Raw genomic sequence first — 18416 nt, 5'->3', positions numbered from 1 at the left:
TGCTTGGGCAGTTTTTACTGAGAGCCTCCACAAATGTAGGTGTGTTTTGTGTTTCTATGTCTGTGTTTTGGAGGTGTAGGTTTTGAGGGACTATGTGCTGAGTGTGGTGTTGTGCAAGTGTTTACCTTCTCCTCTTGACAGAATAATCTAGTCTTAGGTGAAGAGAGCTTTGCTTCCAGTTTGGCTATATAAGTGCACCTCTCTCAGGTTGTATTGCTGGGTGGTAAGAGGAGAGGGTTGTCTGTGTACATGAGGCAATTACTGCATTGCCACAGGATGTCCAGATGCATCAGGTAGACAGGAGAAAACACCGGGAGCTGACCCTTAGACATTCCTGGATAGGTGCTTATTTGTTAAGTACTAGAAACTGTTTTCCTCTAGACAGTCTAGACAGTGAGGAAAGTTGAATGCTGTAGTAATTTGTAGCTTATTTAGTGCTTACAATAATTCTGAACAAGTGCTGAGCTCAAAGAAACAGACTTGAGTGCTGAAATAAAAATACTGGCTAGTTCTAAGAAACAAAATTAAGCTAGAGCTAGAATGCTTCCCTCCAACACAGAAAGGCTTGGGGTCTTAGAAGCCCACAAATAGTCCTGGATGCAGCAAATCTGTATCCAGACTAGACTACCCACAGGAAAGGCAGGAATTAAGCTTAGAATTTTTTTTTTTGTAAAGCAGAGTGCCTCTTTGGCCCTCTTCAAAAGGAACCTTGACAATTGGATGGGAGCTTGAAAATTGACCCTGGGGATCATGTCAGTTGCCATGCTAGACAGAGGTCCAGGGAAGTAAATATTGTGGGAAGACATAACCAGGGAATTGCCATGGCTAGGCATGTATAGCCCTAGGGCTGATAGCCAAGTACCAACCCATGAACCTATGGCCTACACTTTCCATTGCCCCACCTTGGCAAGCCTGCTGATGTCATTCAATTTAAATACACCTTTGGGGAAGAAATAGCCCATTAAGCTCTGTGGCACATGCTATAACTGCATAATGCTATAGTGTGATGTACTAGTTAGGTAAGAGTTCTAATCCCAAGCATGGCGACTGTGTGTGTTTAGAGATCAATGTTTTTGAGGCCATTCACAGTCACTATAACTTCCACTGCCCTACTTTGGCAAGACTGCTGATGGCATTCACTTTGAAATACACCTTTGGGGAAGGACTAGCCCTGTAAGCTCTGTGGCACATGCTATAACTGTGTGATGCTATACTTTGATATACTAGTTAGGTAGGAGTTCTAATTCTGGACATGGCAACTGGGAGATGTTGTGTTTGTTATTAGTATCCTGTGTGGAGGTAGCTTTGAGTGTGTAATAACAGGACTCATTGTAGCGTGGGTTTGCAAATTTCTTATATGGTGGGCCTATTATATGTCACAATGTCCACCTTACAAGGATAACAGATGTCAAACAGCAGAGAGGCTGGGGTGGACAATCCATACCCTACATGTCACATCATGGATTGGAGAACAATATAGGCAACCCTTGTATTACCCAGAGAACACTCTCCACCCATGTCTCATACACAAACACACTTGGCTAGGCAATAACCACTATGTTGGTAGTTCCCTGCATATTGCCAACAGATAGTTACCATGGTGTGATTACAGTGGACTACAGTGGACATGGCACCCTGTCCCATCCCTACAATAAGCAAATGATTGCATACAGTGCTCCTTCACTATGTTCCCCACTGGACGCCTGCAGCAACTGTAGAGTCAGCAAATGTAACCTACAAAGGACATACCATGCCTTATACACATGCCCTGTATGGACAGATGTCACTGACAACAGTGAATGCCTGTATCATGCTGTCAATGTAGGTGCAGGGTCAACCTGGTTTCCATTGCCAGTTTTCACCACATGAGGTCAGGAATGGCATATCTGATGATAACAATTTGTCTACACAACATGCCCCAGATACCCCAGGTACACTTCCTGATGTCACAGAACATGCATGGGGGATGTGTTCACATCCCAGACATGTTATGGAATATAGAACAGCTACATGGCAAGCATTGCACAGCACTGGCCAGCCACAATAGTAACCCAGATGAGTGGATGGTGAATACAATACCCACCTGTGTGTGCCAATCCAGACACTACACCTCTGAGCCACCCTGCAGACCATTGTCATGTGACCTGATGCCAAGGTATACCCTTTACCCAGCCTTGTACACTCTTCTGGCACAGTCAACCACTACACACCCGTGAAGCAATGCACGCATGCATGTCAGTACTGGCAAATCTGTGTCTGTGTGTGTGTGGAGTATAATGATTTTGATACCATGCACACTCACTACACTTCCCATTGGCCTACTGAAGCATGCTAATGTCAGACACCTTGACATACCCTTTGCCCATATATCAGCCTGATAACCTCTGTGGTGCATGTTGATACCTGTGTATTACTGTAGTGTGGAAAATTAGTTAGTTAGGAAGTCTAATCCTGACCCTGACAGCTGTGATAATGTGTGTGAGTCCCTGAGAGAGTGTGGCTGTGTTGTCCTTGACACCTGTTCTTGTGGGCAGGCACATGCACTATACCTACTTTATCCCTCCTTTATCACTGTTGCTGTTGTAACTCACCATTTAAATATACCTGTGGATAACTCCCTAACATGTAAGCTCTGTGGCACATTCAATAACTGCATAGACATGTAATAGCAATGCATAGTCAGGTAGGGGGTTGAAACCCTGTACTGGTAAGTGTGTGACACAAACATGCTTAGCTTTTGCTCTCCTATCCCCTCCATGTCTTACTTTGTCTCTGTCTGTTTCTCTCACTCCCTATCTAGTGGATGTGGAGAAGTACACCTGGTTTGCTTAGGCATCGGCTTGTGTTTTGTAAGTGATGCTCATGATCAGCTGATGGCCTGTGCACGAATTGCAGTCCCTCACTAGCTGACTGCATATGGAACAGCTGTGCTAACATTCTCATAGCCAGTTGCATGGAAACACACTCCTATAACTAGGAACATCATGTAGGTGTTGGACCTTTTCATTCACTGTGAGCAGGACTTCATGTCTGTGTTTGGCAAACAGCATCACAGATGGAAGTGGGATATACCTCTAAAAACATACACTGTGGAGACAGGCTAACAAACAGGAGGGAGATGTTTCAGATATGACTACAGAATGTAAGTTTTGTTCTTCTGCATTTGGAGTAATGTTGGTTTAACAGGGTTTGTGTGGATATGGCTGGTCTACATGATTTAATACTGGTCATGACAGTGTTATGTGGTTGAGGAAACTCTCACCTGTAGGGTTATCGGTAGACTGGTCAGTGTTTGGAGTCTTATGTGTCTTGTGTTACTCACAGATTACCTATCTTAGAACTGCAGAAGCATAGTCTGAGGATTGCATTCAGTAGAATGTGACAGCCATGAGAGTTACTGACTTCATATCCCTCATAGGATATATGTCACAACAAACCCTGTTATAACAGTAAATGTATGATGTTATCACAGCAACATGTCAATATTGGCCCTGTGTTTGTGCCTCCAGCCACAACTCTGTCAAGCTTTGTACATATGTCATGCAGTAAGAGGTGCATATCTTCAGTACACCATTATTTATTGACATCATACCTGATAACAAGCGAGTGAGATAGCCGACTACAAGACATGTTATGTATAGTAGTGGTTATATCTGAGGACATAACCTGGGCATTCTATGGTAGTATGTACAGTAGTGAAGTCTGTGTACTTATGGTAATTGTCGACAGTGTGTGTACTGTGAATATGTACCTTGGCCTGTATACAGACTGTGGTAGATGTCATTGTTCTTGGTAATGTTCTATATGATGTAACATGCTGCTCCAGTGTATGGTACCCTATCGGCTTACATGTTTGTAGGGCCAAACACACACATGTCCCATACCACAGACAGGCATCAGACCACACTGTGTGGTGACCCAGTATATGTAGGGTTAGTGTGTGAGTGGTACATATGAGGATGGTATTGATCAGATAGTCCATATACTGTAATAATAAGCTTGCTTGCCATATGTGGCTGTGGCTGTGTCCACATTGGTTGTGGGTATGCCCTTTCACACAGGTGTCTGTTACTCTGTGCTGTGACATGCCTGTAGAGCCTGCTATATTTGCAGTTACATGTGTATTCCCCCATAAGAAATGTAGTCCAGTGTCATGGCAGTCTGCCTGAAGTTTAAACAGTGCTTTGTTACATGCCTAGCAGCTTATTGTACTTGCCCAGTGTGATGCTATGTCCAGATATTTGTCAGATGTACTGCTGCTGGGCAACCATAACTGTCATGTATTTCTGACAAAGCAGTGGGATGCTGTACAGATGTATGTCACTAAGTAGTGGGAAGTATGTGGCCATGTGACTTCTACACCACCAGTTATTATGTGTCAGGACAGACAGGAGTGTGTGAATGCATAAACTTTGTGTGTATATGTATTCCAGTATTTACGTGATATACCCATTTAAATGGCTGTTAACATCCACATTGTCAGGCTTGGTCTACATGTCTTGCACTAAGGGGTTCTGTGTATACCTCTGGATGGACCAGAATGTGTCAGACTGTCCACATGTATTGGTCATATCTCTGCTGTATTCCACAGGACCATTACTGTGATATCAGTGGTACTGTACTACGATGACCTTAGGATGTCTGTCAGTCACTGATGGAGTACATATCAGTAGCAGATGTGACCTCCCACACACAACATTTCTGTTAAGAAAACCCCTGTTACAGTAGCAACAGTACACATATATACCTACAATATGTACATGACATCCCCTTTCACTAAGAGGTTAAGACTATTGGTGCTGAGGTTTGACTCCATTTCATGTTCTGGGCATATGTTAAACATATATATGTGTGTATGTGTATATATATATATATATATATATATATATATATATATATATATATATCCATATATCTATAAAGATATACATACATATACATATGTACACACACACACACACACACACACACACACATATATATATATATATATATATATTTATATATATATGTGTGTGTGTGTGTGTGTGTGTATATATACATATACACATCTATATATGTCTACTCATGTACAGATATATATAATATATATTTTTTATTTATTTATTTTACATTTGTTGACCGGGCTAGTCCAACTGGATACATGTCCATTTTCAGTAGAGGCCCAGGGAGAAAAGCTCCAGAAAAAAACGTACAAAAAATTTAAAAGTAATATAAGTCTATAAAAGGCATCAACATACAATATTACAACATCCAGTTAAAGTTTACATAAAAAAATTGTAAACTTGAATTAAATAGTCAAATATGGAAAATAGTACTCAAGACTTATAAGCATTAGTATTTAAGTAAAAAAGATAGGTTAGTTTATAGAGTGTAGAATATAGAGGTTTATAGGTAGGAATATAGTGGTTATAGAGTGTAACAGTCAGTACAGGATAACAGTTAGTCAGGGTTGGTACAAAAGCATAACCAGTGGTTGGCGAGAACAAATTTTAGATTAGTTTTAAATTGTGGGAGAGAGGTCTGAGAATTAAGATCATGTGGTAGTTGATTCCATACTTTACCAACAGAGTTAGAAAACAAGGAGTCACCTACTAGGTTTTTTGATAAGGTAGTATGAATCCACATTTTGTTTGAGGAGCATAGATTCTTCAGGCTATTATATGGTATGATGAGGGCAGAAAGAATTGGAGTGCTGCTGGGCTGGTTTAGGGCTTTATGGGCTATTGTATCGTAGCTGGTTAAGGAGTTCAAGCCAGCCCAGTTGTTTTAGATTCAGACAGTGATGAGTCCTGAAAGGTGAATTTGTAGCAAATCTAGCAATATTGTTATATGATATAGCTAGTTTGCTGAGATTATTTTTAGAAAGGTTAGTATATATGGGGGAAGCATAGAATAGGGTAGAGATTAAGTGGGTTCTAGCTATTGCGGTCTTGGCTTCTGGTGTAAGGAAAGGTTTGATTCTATAAAGGGATCCTAGTTTTCTGTTAATTGATTTTATTGTAGTATTTATGTGGGTGACATAGTTTAGGTGATTATCAATTGTAATTCCTAGGAGTTTGGTGGTGGGGTCAGGAGAAATAAGGGAGCCATTATTGGATGTATGAGTGAAGTGTAGAGTTGTAGACATATGGGTAGGTGTAACAAGGTATAGGAAGAGTTGGTGGTTAACCATGTTGAAGGCTTTCGATAGGTCAACAAAGAAAGCAGAAGAAAGCATATTATTGTTGCTATTGTTGTTATTTATATATATATATATATATATATATATATATATATATATATATACAGATATATAGATATCTACATATATAGAGACATATATGTATATATATATATATATATATATATATATATATATATATATATATATATATATATATATATATATATATATATATATATATATATATATATATATATATATATATATATGGGTCCCCTACACTAGACCGACATGCCACAAGCCGATGCCCAAAAGACTAACACCAGAAGACCAACGACACAGATGATCGACAAGGTGAAATCCCGACAGCCGAAACACCGACATGGGCAACGCGTGAGTGCGACTTGGTAAGTGTGCAATAGTGAGGGATTTAGGGTTAGGGAGTGGACAGGTAAGTGTTCGATAGTGAAAGATTTAGGGTTAGGGTGCGGGAAAGGTTAGTGTGCGGTAGTGTCAGACTTAAGGTTAGGGTGCGGGTAAGGTAAGTGTGTGATAGTGACAGACTAGGTTTAGGGGCGGGTTAAGTGAGTTAGGGTGCGGGTAGGGTAAGTATGCAGTAGTATCAGACCTTAGGGTTAGGGTTTCAGTTAAGGTTAGTGCATATATAGTTGTGTGTAATGTGTAGTTTACATTTTGTGTGTCAGTGTTATGGTGTTCGGTTTTGTGAGTTGTCAGTTTTGTGAGTTGTCGGTTTTATGATTTGTCGGTCTTTTGGTATCAGTGTTTTGGGTCTCTGCTTTGTAGCGTGTCGGTGTAGTGTAGGGGATATATATATCTATCTATCTATATATATATATATATATATATATATATATATGTATATATATATATATATATATATATATATATGTATATATATATATATATATATATATATATACATATACAGAGAGATCTATATATGGCCATATATATGATGCAATATACAGATGTATATAAATACATATATATGTATTATATGTATATGTACATGTACACATATATCTACATATGTGTATATATATATATATATATATATATATATATATATATATATATATATATATATATCCAAATCCTTGTTATGTGTAAACATTACTGTTGTGTATACCTTACCAGATACATCACACAGTATTTATCTGATATGTGTATATTTAGATGTAACAACAAAAGTGATGCAACAGTAATATCACTAACAAGTACTGCACAATTGTAGAATTCACAGAAATTGTTAAATACTATTCAATATGTGTACTGACAGATATATTGGAAAAACATTTTCATCACACCTGTCATGGTTCATAGGTTCATAGGTTTATACTAGGCTATCTGCCCTAAGGCATTTATAAGCCTAGCCCAGAGTTTTGTGGCTTACGCCACCCCTTATGTTAAAAAATACTGTGCCCATTAGTTTGTTGTGCCTCTGTCCAGCAGTGACACAGAGATGATTCCCGGGGTAAACCTACGATCTCCCATCCACCGGTCAAGATTTCTCTTGAACATAGCCAGAGAGGTGCTCTGCCTCACATGGACCGGGATTTTATTCCACAACATAGCGAGTCTCTGGGTGACAAATCTATCCCTCCAGCATGTCCTATTTATATCCGTGCTAAGGTTTAAGTCACTTGCTCTAGTGGATCTGGTAGATTTGATGTCCATTAATTCCGGGTTGGACATGGCCTTGTATGTTAGGCAGAGGTCACCTCTGAGCAGACGGTATGCGACTGAATAGAGCTGGAGTTTCTTCAGTCTGGCAGCATATGACATATTTTGGAGTCCCTTTATCCTTTTGGTGAGGAACTTTTGGGGTCTCTCCAATTGCTGCAGGTGTCGGGTGAGATACATCCCGAATGGGGCATTGTACTCGATCATTGGTCTGATAAGTGAAGAGTACAGGGGAACAATGACCTCACTTGATCTGGATGTGAATCCCTTCATGATCAGGTGGGCAATGTAGAAGGTTTTTCTAACCACTTTAGCAATATGAGTGTCAAAAGAAAGGCCACTGTCAACCTGGGTCCCCAGGTCCCTGATAACCTCTTCTGTGCTAGTGGATTGCCACCTATATGGTAGCTTGGGGTTACCTTGTTTTTCCTGAAGGGTATGACTATACATTTTTTGGCATTTAACTTCAGGCCATGGCTCTGGCACCAGCTATCAGTTTCCGTGAGACCCCTCTGAAGAATATCTGCGTCCGATGTACTTTCCACTATGGCTGCCAGTTTGCAGTCATCTGCAAACTTTGTCAGCCATAGTCCTCCTATGTTTGCCTGTACTTCTGAGAAGTAGATGCCGAACAACAGGGGGCCAAGGACTGAGCCCTGTGGGACACCACTTGTGACTGGCTTGGAGTCTGACATGGCGCCAGATACTCCAACCCTGTGGGTTCTGTCCTTTAGCCAGTTTGCAATCCATCTTGTGACATATGGGTTTACATTTAAGCTGGTAAGTTTCTCTATAATACCCGAGTGGGGTATTGTGTCTAAAGCTTTTGCAATGTCAAGGTAGGCTGTATGGACTGCCTTTCCCTCATCAATGGCTTTGGTGACTGTTTTGAAGAAATCGACCAAGTTCAAAAGGCATGATCTGCCCTTGACAAAGCCAAACTGGGTCGGGTCCAATGTCTGCAAGTCCCCTATATCTTTGTTTATGAGTTCCATTATGATCCTCTCCATAGCTTTGCAGACCAGGCTTGTTAAGCTTATGGGGCAGTAATTACAAGGGTCCGTAGAGGCACCGCCTTTGTGGGGTGGGACCACAGTTGCCGTACGCCACTCCTTGGGTACGTATCCTGTGGTAAGGCTAAGATTAAACAGCTGCCTTATGTGAGGGTTTAGTTCCTCATTGAGTTTGTGTAGCACACAGCCGGGGACACTATCCGGTCCCATTGATGCTGTGTTTTTAGCTTTAGAGAGAGCAGCTTTCACCGGCGCATTGGAGATGTCTGGGAGGCTGCACTCCGCTGGGATAGTTATCTCTCCTTTTGGGGGGGAGAGGGGGGTGAAGTTTGCACTGAACCTGTCTGCCAGTATGTTGGCAATGTCTGTGGGTTCAGTGATTTTTGTATAATTTTGGACTAATTCTGAGCATATCTGGGAGTTTCCACCCAGGTTTATAACATAGCTGAAGAAGGCCTTATGATTGTCTTTTTTATCTATGGCAATTTTTCTCTCAAAGTTGGCCTTGGATGATTTTATGAGTGCTCATATTTTTTTACTAATAATGATCAAAGGTGTCTTCTCTTTTATGGATTTTGCTCTATCATGTAACAGCTTTCTCCTCTTATTGTAAAGTTTGTTTATGGCTGGGGTCCACCAGACTGGACATTTGCCCTTGATGGAAAGAGTCTTGGTTTTATTAGGGATTGCCTGATCCATGCAGTCCTGGAGGTGTTCATAGAAGGCATTTGTAAGGGCTTCCGCAACTTGGGTTGTGGTTTCCACTGGCTCGGGGGCCTTGAAGGATACCACACCAGTCTTGAGTAGTGTGAAGTTTGCTTTAGAGAAGTTCTTCACTGTGGTCTTTTTTGTTTGGGGTGGGGGCGGGATGTGGATATCCAGTGAGATTAGTTTATGATCTGATCTCACCAATGAGGGATATACTTCCGGTGTTGAGCATTTTGTCCCCATGTTTGTGATGATGAGATCTAGTATATTTTCTCCTCTTGTGGGAACGGTGACTAGTTGTTCCATGGCATTTGAATTTATGAACTCCAGGAACCTTTGGGCTAGAAAGTTTGGGCTTGAGTAATGTTCCCAGTCTATATTCGGGTAGTTGAAGTCACCCAATATAATGGTGTTTGGAGATACATTTATACCCTCCAGTGTCTTCAGGAAGGCTGTGTGGGGTTCCTGAGTTTGAGAGGGTGGCCTGTAGCATGCTACAAATTGCAGAGCAGTTTTGTCTATGGTTAATTGCACATGGATGGTTTCTGATGCTTCGTGTGTTGCCACCAACCTGGAGGTGTGGGTATCCTTGATGAATATGGATACACCCCCTCCTTTTCTGGTGTGGTCCGGGTTTTGGGGCCGGAACGCATGATATGACGTAAAACCTGATAGTGCCGGGGTGCTCTCAGGAGCCTTGAACCAGGTTTCAGTCACAGCACAGACATCGATGTTCTCCATACTGAGAACGGCCTCGAGTGCATGCATTTTGAGATTTAGACTTCTGGCATTGAGCAGCATTACCCTTAGTTTCTTCCCATTTTTGTTTTCTAGGGTGGTAGGTTTAGAATTTGAGCCTTGCCTAAAAAAGGCACTATGGGGGTGGCAAGAGCCTTAGTCAATATCCGGAATCTCAGGGGTGACAGATGCAAGCCGTCCCTTGCGAAGCAGCATGGCTTGTCAAGCATGTCATCCCAGGCAGACAGACACTGGATCCCCTTTGAATGACACCAGAAATTAAGTCAATTGTTAAAGCTGATTATCTTGTCTCTATGTTGTGGCATCATTCTTGGTGAAGGAAGGATGCTGCTCAGGGTCAGGGTCATACCTGCCTGGGCTACATAATCAGAGAGCTCCTCTATGTCTCTTTTCATGTAGTCCAGGGAGGTACGTCTCAGGTCGTTCACACCAGCATAGACAATGACTGTGTCATATTTGTACTTGCTGTGGAGTGACCCGAGTGCTTGTGTTATGTGACAGATTCTAGCGCCCAATAGGCAGCTTACTGTGACCCTCTCCTTGTTCAGCCTGGTGAGTGGGACGTCAGTGTGTCTGACTATGGAGTCACCTATGACAAGTATGTTTGGTGTTGTATTTGGCCTTAAGGGCTGTGACTGCTTTGCACACTGATTTTGTGGTTCATGTGTTGCCTGTGGTGTGTCATGAGGTGGCGATTGCTTGGGTGTCTGCTTTGGAGGCCTCTGCTGTTTAGGTAAATTTTTGCTCAGAGCCTCCGAGGTCTGTCTTTGTGTGTTTATGTGTTTGATTCATTGTTGTGATAGCTTTATGTGAGACTGGTTTTGTGGTGTGTGTAGTTGCCTTCTCCTCCTGTCTGGTCTTGCCAGTCCTGAGTTGAGAGAGCTCAGCCTCCAGTTTGGCTAAATAGCTGCATCTCTCACAAGTATTTGTGTTATGTGGGAGGAGAAGAGGGTTGTCTGTGTACATGAGGCAATTGTAACATTGCCTCAATATTCCCAGATTCACCAACTGGACAGGAGAGGACGCCAGCATCTGGCCCTTCGACATGCTAGAGAAATTAAGAAGTTAGGGGTGTAACTGAATAAGAGAGGACTTAGTAAGGAAGTGGGTACTCCTGGGGGGGGGGGTTCGCTAGTGAGGGACTTTGTATAATACAGAAGTGCTAAGCCTGAAAAGAAGATGCTTTTAAGACAAGTGCTGAGCTTTTTTTTTTTTGGAGAAAACACAAAAAAAGCTTTTTAGGAACAAGTGCTGCGCTTTTTAGTTAAGGGATATACTGTTTAGATTACTAGTAGAGCAGTTCTAAGGGAAAAAATGAAGAACAGACTTTATGGAGCCAGAAAAAGTTTAACCTTGTTAAACCGGCGCTGCCCGATGCTGCTCTAGTGGCAACTCTGCGCTAAATCGCGCTTGATAGCAGGGGCTGGAAAGAGCCAGGAATTGACCCAATACGGCCAATAAAACTACAGTTTCAAGTCAGTAACCACTTCCATGGGGGGAAGGGAAGCTGCTCAATGTTTTTCACTGCCACTGATCAACAGAGAGACTTTCCTTTAGCCCAAGCAAAAATGGCCTCACAGAAACTTACAAACAGTTCAGGAACAGCAAGCCTGTAACTGAACTTTTTTAAATCTCAGAAAAGTGGGAAAAAAGCAAGATTTTTTTTTTGTTTTTGTTTTTTTCAGAGATAGCAGAGGTTCACAAGTAATATCAAGTTATAACAGTGCAGTAAATGACCCCACACAAGAGTGCTAGGTCAAAGACAGAAAATATGCAAGTTTTGAGAAAAAACGATTTTAAAATTAAGTGCAAACAGGAAATTCAGTAAACAGCTTTTGGTTGTGCTCTAAATACAGCTACTAATGCAGAAATCAAGTTTAACAAGCCAGAAAATGCTCAAACTAGGCAACTATGCAGAAAAACTTAGCAAATAAACAGAGAAAAATACTTAAAATCTCAAAAGTGGCTCCCTTCTTCTCTCAGCGTTTTCTCCTCTTGGTGGGTGCTTCACCAACAGCCAACAAGCCTGAAAAGACGCCAAACCCATGAGGCAACTAGGTTTTAAGAGAGGAAGATGAAGGAGTTTTGGAAATGACTCCTGCTGGTCAATAAAACTACAGTTTCAAGTCAGTAACCACTCCCACGGGGGGCAGGGAAGCTGCTCAATGTTTTTCACTGCCACTGATCAACAGAGAGACTTTCCTTTAGCCCAAGCAAAAATGGCCTCACAGAAACTTACAAACAGTTCAAGAACAGCAAGCCTGTAACTGAACTTTTTTAAATCTCAGAAAAGTGGGAAAAAAGCAAGATTTTTTTGTTGTTTTTTTTTCAGAGATAGCAGAGGTTCACAAGTAATATCAAGTTATAACAGTGCAGTAAATGACCCCACACAAGAGTGCTAGGTCAAAGACAGAAAATATGCAAGTTTTGAGAAAAAACGATTTTAAAATTAAGTGCAAACAGGAAATTCAGTAAACAGCTTTTGGTTGTGCTCTAAATACAGCTACTAATGCAGAAATCAAGTTTAACAAGCCAGAAAATGCTCAAACTAGGCAACTATGCAGAAAAACTTAGCAAATAAACAGAGAAAAAAATACTTACAATCTCAAAAGTGGCTCCCTTCTTCTCTCAGCGTTTTCTCCTCTTGTTGTATGCTTCACCAACAGCCAGCAAGCCTGAAAAGACAGTATAGTGGTTAACTGCTGTGACGATAGTGTACAGGGTCCTGGGTTCAAGATCTGCAAGGGCTGTTTATTTTTTTTGCTGGGCAGAACAAGGGCTGTTGTATACAGAGTGGTTAAGGCAGTTTTTAGCAGCTTTAAGTGCATTTGGGTGGGTTTGTGTGAAGCTAAGCGGTGCTAACATATGGTTAAAAGTACAGGTGCTTACACTGTATAGACTTTGCTTACCAGTGTACAAATGTGCTTAACCATAATATTGCAGCAATGCTGACACTTGCTACACATGGTTCAGCCCTGGTAACCAATGCTCACTTTCCAGTCTAAGAACATAGCAGGGTAATGACATCTGTAATAAGTGTATGCAATGCAATGTACATAACATGTGTCTATGTACTGTCATTACAGTAGCAAGGGGTGTGAGTCTACTGTCTGAGACACTTGAGTACATATGGCTTGTACAACACTCTTATCCATGTGAATGTGTTACATACATGGGCAGTATCCCATGTTATAAGCAGTCACACTGGCATGTAGTGTACCATTACATTACTACTGTTGACAGTGCTTTTACAAGTAAGAGTAGATTGCTAATTGTAGTACTGGAAACAAACATCCCTGCATGCAAAGATGGACTTTGAGTCCTCACTGTTGTGTTCCTGGTGTGTGAGCTGTGTCTCAATAAATATTTCCTACTGGATAATGATCTGACATGTGGAAAATAATTTTAGACTACTGTGTGTATAGCACGTCAGTGATGGCTGGCGTCATGTAGTAATGGCATACCTATCGGTGTCAGATGTCTATCCCTCAACACATTCATCCTAATGCATAGCTAGTTTACTAGCTGATGTCTGTCAGTCCTCTGTATAGATGTGTAGATATCAGGTATCCATCTCGGATACTTAAATGCAATCTATGCTTGACTGACACTGACATTTCAGCCTAGCTGTGTTATAAATGTCACAAATAGGACTCCACACCCTGTATGCATCACATGCCATTGATACCTCAACTACACTACCACAGTCAACAGAAAATGCTTGGGTACAGGTCTCCAAGACAGACACTGACCATGTTATGTAATACATGTTGCATACATGTCAACTGGAGCACCTCACTGGCCCTCTGCAAGAGGCATCCAGATGATTGGCTGATGCATGTCACTCTCACCCTGAGGATCACCCCAGTGGTGTCTGTTGAGAGATTGTCTGCTGGCACATGGAAGGTGGCATGATACCACTGTACACACAAACGCTATACTTCCCATCTCTCCATGGACAATAGCCTGGTACACACCTATGAACACCTGCTCTGATGCACCCCAGTACTGACAAATGTGTATGTGTGCATTACTGAGAATATCAGTGACTGTGCATTTGTAGACCTGTAGTTGGGAATACCCTGAGGCCCTTCACACCCACAACACCCCCATTGCCATAGTTAGATGTGGATGCTGCTGTACCGGACATTACATGTACCTTAATATGCTCTTCTCCCTAAGGGCTACCTGGCCCTTGCAGTACCAGCACAACACTGCTGTACAGATAGGTTGATAGGCATGGGATATCCACTTCATTCTGCAAGTGTGTGTATGTGTCCATGTTTGTATATATGTAGTGTACAGCATTCTGAGGCTACATATTCCTATTAAAATACGCATTGCCACACAGTATTAGGGATAGTGATGTTGCTGACTGTAGGAGAGGCACAACAATGCATCATACTACTATGCCTGTGGCATGTGCATTAGATGCATATCCCTGTAGTAGCACTCTTGGGATGGACAAGGGGTTGTGTTGCAGTCCTGGTCAATGTGTGATGGTGGGTATGTCAGAGTGTTATCATGGGTTTCAGTGCATACAATATCCATAGTCGGGTTGGGGTGCTGTGTATACTGTCATTACACCATGGTACCCCGGATACATGTACCATGTACCACTGTATGTTGGCCACTGTCATCATCTACCATACAGATAACTGATAACACTATCCAGCCCAGTTATGCATGTGCTGTGTGCAACCTGCCTGTAACACAATGGACACACTGACAAGGTAGTTAGCACTGATAGGCCCAGGTCTCTCAGATGTGTGCCTGACTGTTATGTGTTTGTCAATGTGTATATGATGGTATGTCACACTATGTATTGTCCATAAACAGCCATTACATCTCCCATTGCCATACTGTACATGCCTGGAGATGTTCTGCATGTAACATGTAACCTGGAACACATCTCATCCTGAAAGCTATTTGGTGTGTGCAATTAAAGCCACACACATCAGTAGCACTACATACCTAGTTAGGGGTCTAGTCACAGTGCTGCCAAGTAAGAGTGTGCATGTATGTGGAGGGATCTACTTTAGTTTGCAAAATATACATGTCCCAGGGGGTCATTTGTCCAAACACTGCTTTACATATGCTAACATTTCACAGGTATCATCCTGTGGACATACATTCCATCACAACTAGGGTTAGATGTGTAAATGGCCTCTTTTACACTGTATAGGTGTGCAGTGATACTGGGGTCGGTATATATAGCTGGGTGTGGCTATTGTGGACACAGCCAACATCATTACTGTTACTGTTGTGTGTATCTCCCCGTGTAGCTGGCCGTGATACTGTACAGTTCATGTTAACAGGTTAGGCAGTTGTCTATCACACTATCTGTGGTTCTACAGCACCTCTCACACTCCAAAGGGTAGAGGTGTGCCACCCACACCAGCAATGATATGTTTACCGAGTTGAGGATTGCACTACATTGGGGAAGGGGACATATGCCCTGCTGGTACCGTCAATGACATTAAACTAGTGAACTGCTTATTCCACAATTATTATTTATTTATTTTATTTTATTTTACATTTGTTGACCGGGAATAAATCCGACTGGATATATGTCCATTTTCAGCGGAGGCCCGGGGAGAAAAGCTCCACATGTAGAGTACAATTACATACAAGTTAAGAAGGTACATGTTAATACATTGTTGTAGTAAAAACAAGATAGAGAAAAAAAGAACATGTCATATAAGTGATTAATATAAAATTTCTCTGATGTATACTTTAATAGACAAGACAACAATGTGAAACAGATGGAGACAGACAAAAGTTTAAATATACGTATCCTAGGAAGTCATACCTTTCAAAGGAGAGATAAGAGTGATAGGTAGAATAGAGAAGAAAGGAATAACAGAATTAGGGGTGAAGAGAGAAGGATAAGGAGAGATAAACAGAAGGAGAAAAATTGCTTGATAGAGGAGAAGGAAGAAGTAAGCTAATATGAAGAGGTTAGTCCGGATATGAGCACTGGCAAAGCCAGTGAGACTGGAAATGGTGGGTTAGACTTTTTTTGAAGTGGGGTAAGGAGGTAATGGTGGTAATACTGGGAGGGAGGGAGTTCCATATCTTACCAATGGAATTGGCAAATAGTGCATCGCCTCCAGAGTTACAGGATTTGACTGTTTGAATAAGTGTCATGCACGAGGACCGAAGGCTATTTAGATTGATGTAAGGTGTGATTAAATTTTCCAGTGCTGGAGACATTTCTGGGTGTTTGAGTATTTTAAATGCTTCAATGAGTTGGTTTTGCTGGAGGAGGTTAGGGAATTCTAACCAGCCGAGGTATTTTAGGTTAAGACAATGATGAGTTCTATATGGTTTACCAGTTGCAAATCTCGCTATGTGATTGTAGGAGCATGATAGTTTATTTAGGTCTGATTTATTAAGGTTAGTAAACATTGGAGAGGCGTATAGAAGGGTAGAGAGTAAATGCGAGCGAGCCAGGGTTACTCTTGCAATTGGTGTTAGAAAGGATTTGATTCTATATAGGGACCCTAGTTTCTTGTTAATGGTCTTAACAGTATGATTAATATGGATGTCAAATTTGAGTTTATTATCAATGGTCACCTCTAATAGTTTTGTGTGGGAGTCTGGGGAGATAATTGTCCCGTTATTGGATTGTATGGTAAAGGAAGTGTAAGGGAGTTTTTGGGTAGGATGGAAGAGTAATAATTTGGTTTTCTTTGGATTCAGTATTAGTTGCCGTCCAGATAGCCACTTCTCTATTGCTGTAAAACAGCTTTGTGTTTTGGATAGTAGTTTGTCCAGAGATTTGTCAGAGCATACTAATGCCGAATCATCGGCATATTGGATACAGGTGGCCTCAGGGATGGCTTTATGGAGGTCATTAATAAAGGTTGAAAAGAGAAGTGGTCCCAATATGGACCCCTGAGGGACTCAATGGTGTTTGGAAGGAGGTTGGAGAGCTTATTTTCCCACCGTACAGCTTGTTTCCTACCAGAGAGATAGGCCTGAAACCAATTTAATGTTTGGTTATCCAGGTGGAGATTTCTTAGGGTATCAAGGAGTAGTTGGTGGTTCACCATATCAAAGGCTTTTGATAGATCCAGAAAGAGTGCTGAGGATATTTTTTTGTTATTGCGGTTATGGTTTATTATGTCAGTAAAGGAGAGGAGGGCCGTAGTAGTGCTGTGATTGGGTCTAAAGCCATGTTGTGAGTTGGTCAGGAGTTTGTTCTGGGTAAGATAGTGAAGGAGTTGTTTGTGTAGACATTTTTCCATGATTTTGGCCAGTGGGGACATTATGGCTATAGGCCGGTAGTTTGATAATTCTGTGGATGAGCCACCTTTATGGAGTGGGATTACGATGATATTTTCCATATTGAGGAATTGTAGATTCTGAAATAGTACGATTTATAAGTATAGAGATGGGGTAAGCTATGTCATCTGCAGCTAGTTGTAAGTATTCCGCTGGTAGAAGGTCTGCGGAGAGGGAGCTTGGTTTAAGCTTTTGAAGTAAGGATCGAATGAAGGAAGTAGAGACTGGTTGAAGATGGAAAGTCTGAGGAGTTTTTGGTGTGGGTTCTATAGCAGTGGAGGCCGTGGTAGATAGTTGGTTAGCCAAGGCTTGGATAGTATCCGTAAAGAAAGTGTTGAAGGTATTGGCTATTTCTTCGGGGTTTTTATTTGATACTATTTCTGGGGTAGGAGTGGAGGATTTCCCAGGATGTAGAAGGTTATTTAAACCTGCCCAAAATTTTTGAGGGGTGTTTTGGTGTTTATTTTGTAGTTGGCAGTAGTAGTTTCTTTTGTCAATTAATATGGATGTTTTTGTCATATTTCTTAGCTGTTGGAATTTAATGCGGTCTATGGGTGCTTTGGTAGTACGCCATTTTTCCCAGGATTTGTTTCTGAGTTTTATTTTCGATTTGGAGTCTTTTGTAAGCCAGGGTGTAATATTTGTTTTGGTTTTGATTAGTCTTGTAGGGGCATGAGTATCAAGTATGGTTAGGAAGGTGGTATTAAACTTAGAAACTGCTTCTTCTAGGGGGAGATGCTTAAGAGTAGCCCAGTTACAGGATCTAAGTTCCATTT

The sequence above is a fragment of the Protopterus annectens genome, chromosome 1.part2, assembly GCF_019279795.1.
Source record: "Protopterus annectens isolate FY-2018-M chromosome 1.part2, PAN1.0, whole genome shotgun sequence".
NCBI classification, from domain to species: Eukaryota; Metazoa; Chordata; order Ceratodontiformes; family Protopteridae; genus Protopterus; species Protopterus annectens.
Note: the sequence above shows the minus strand (reverse complement) of the source record.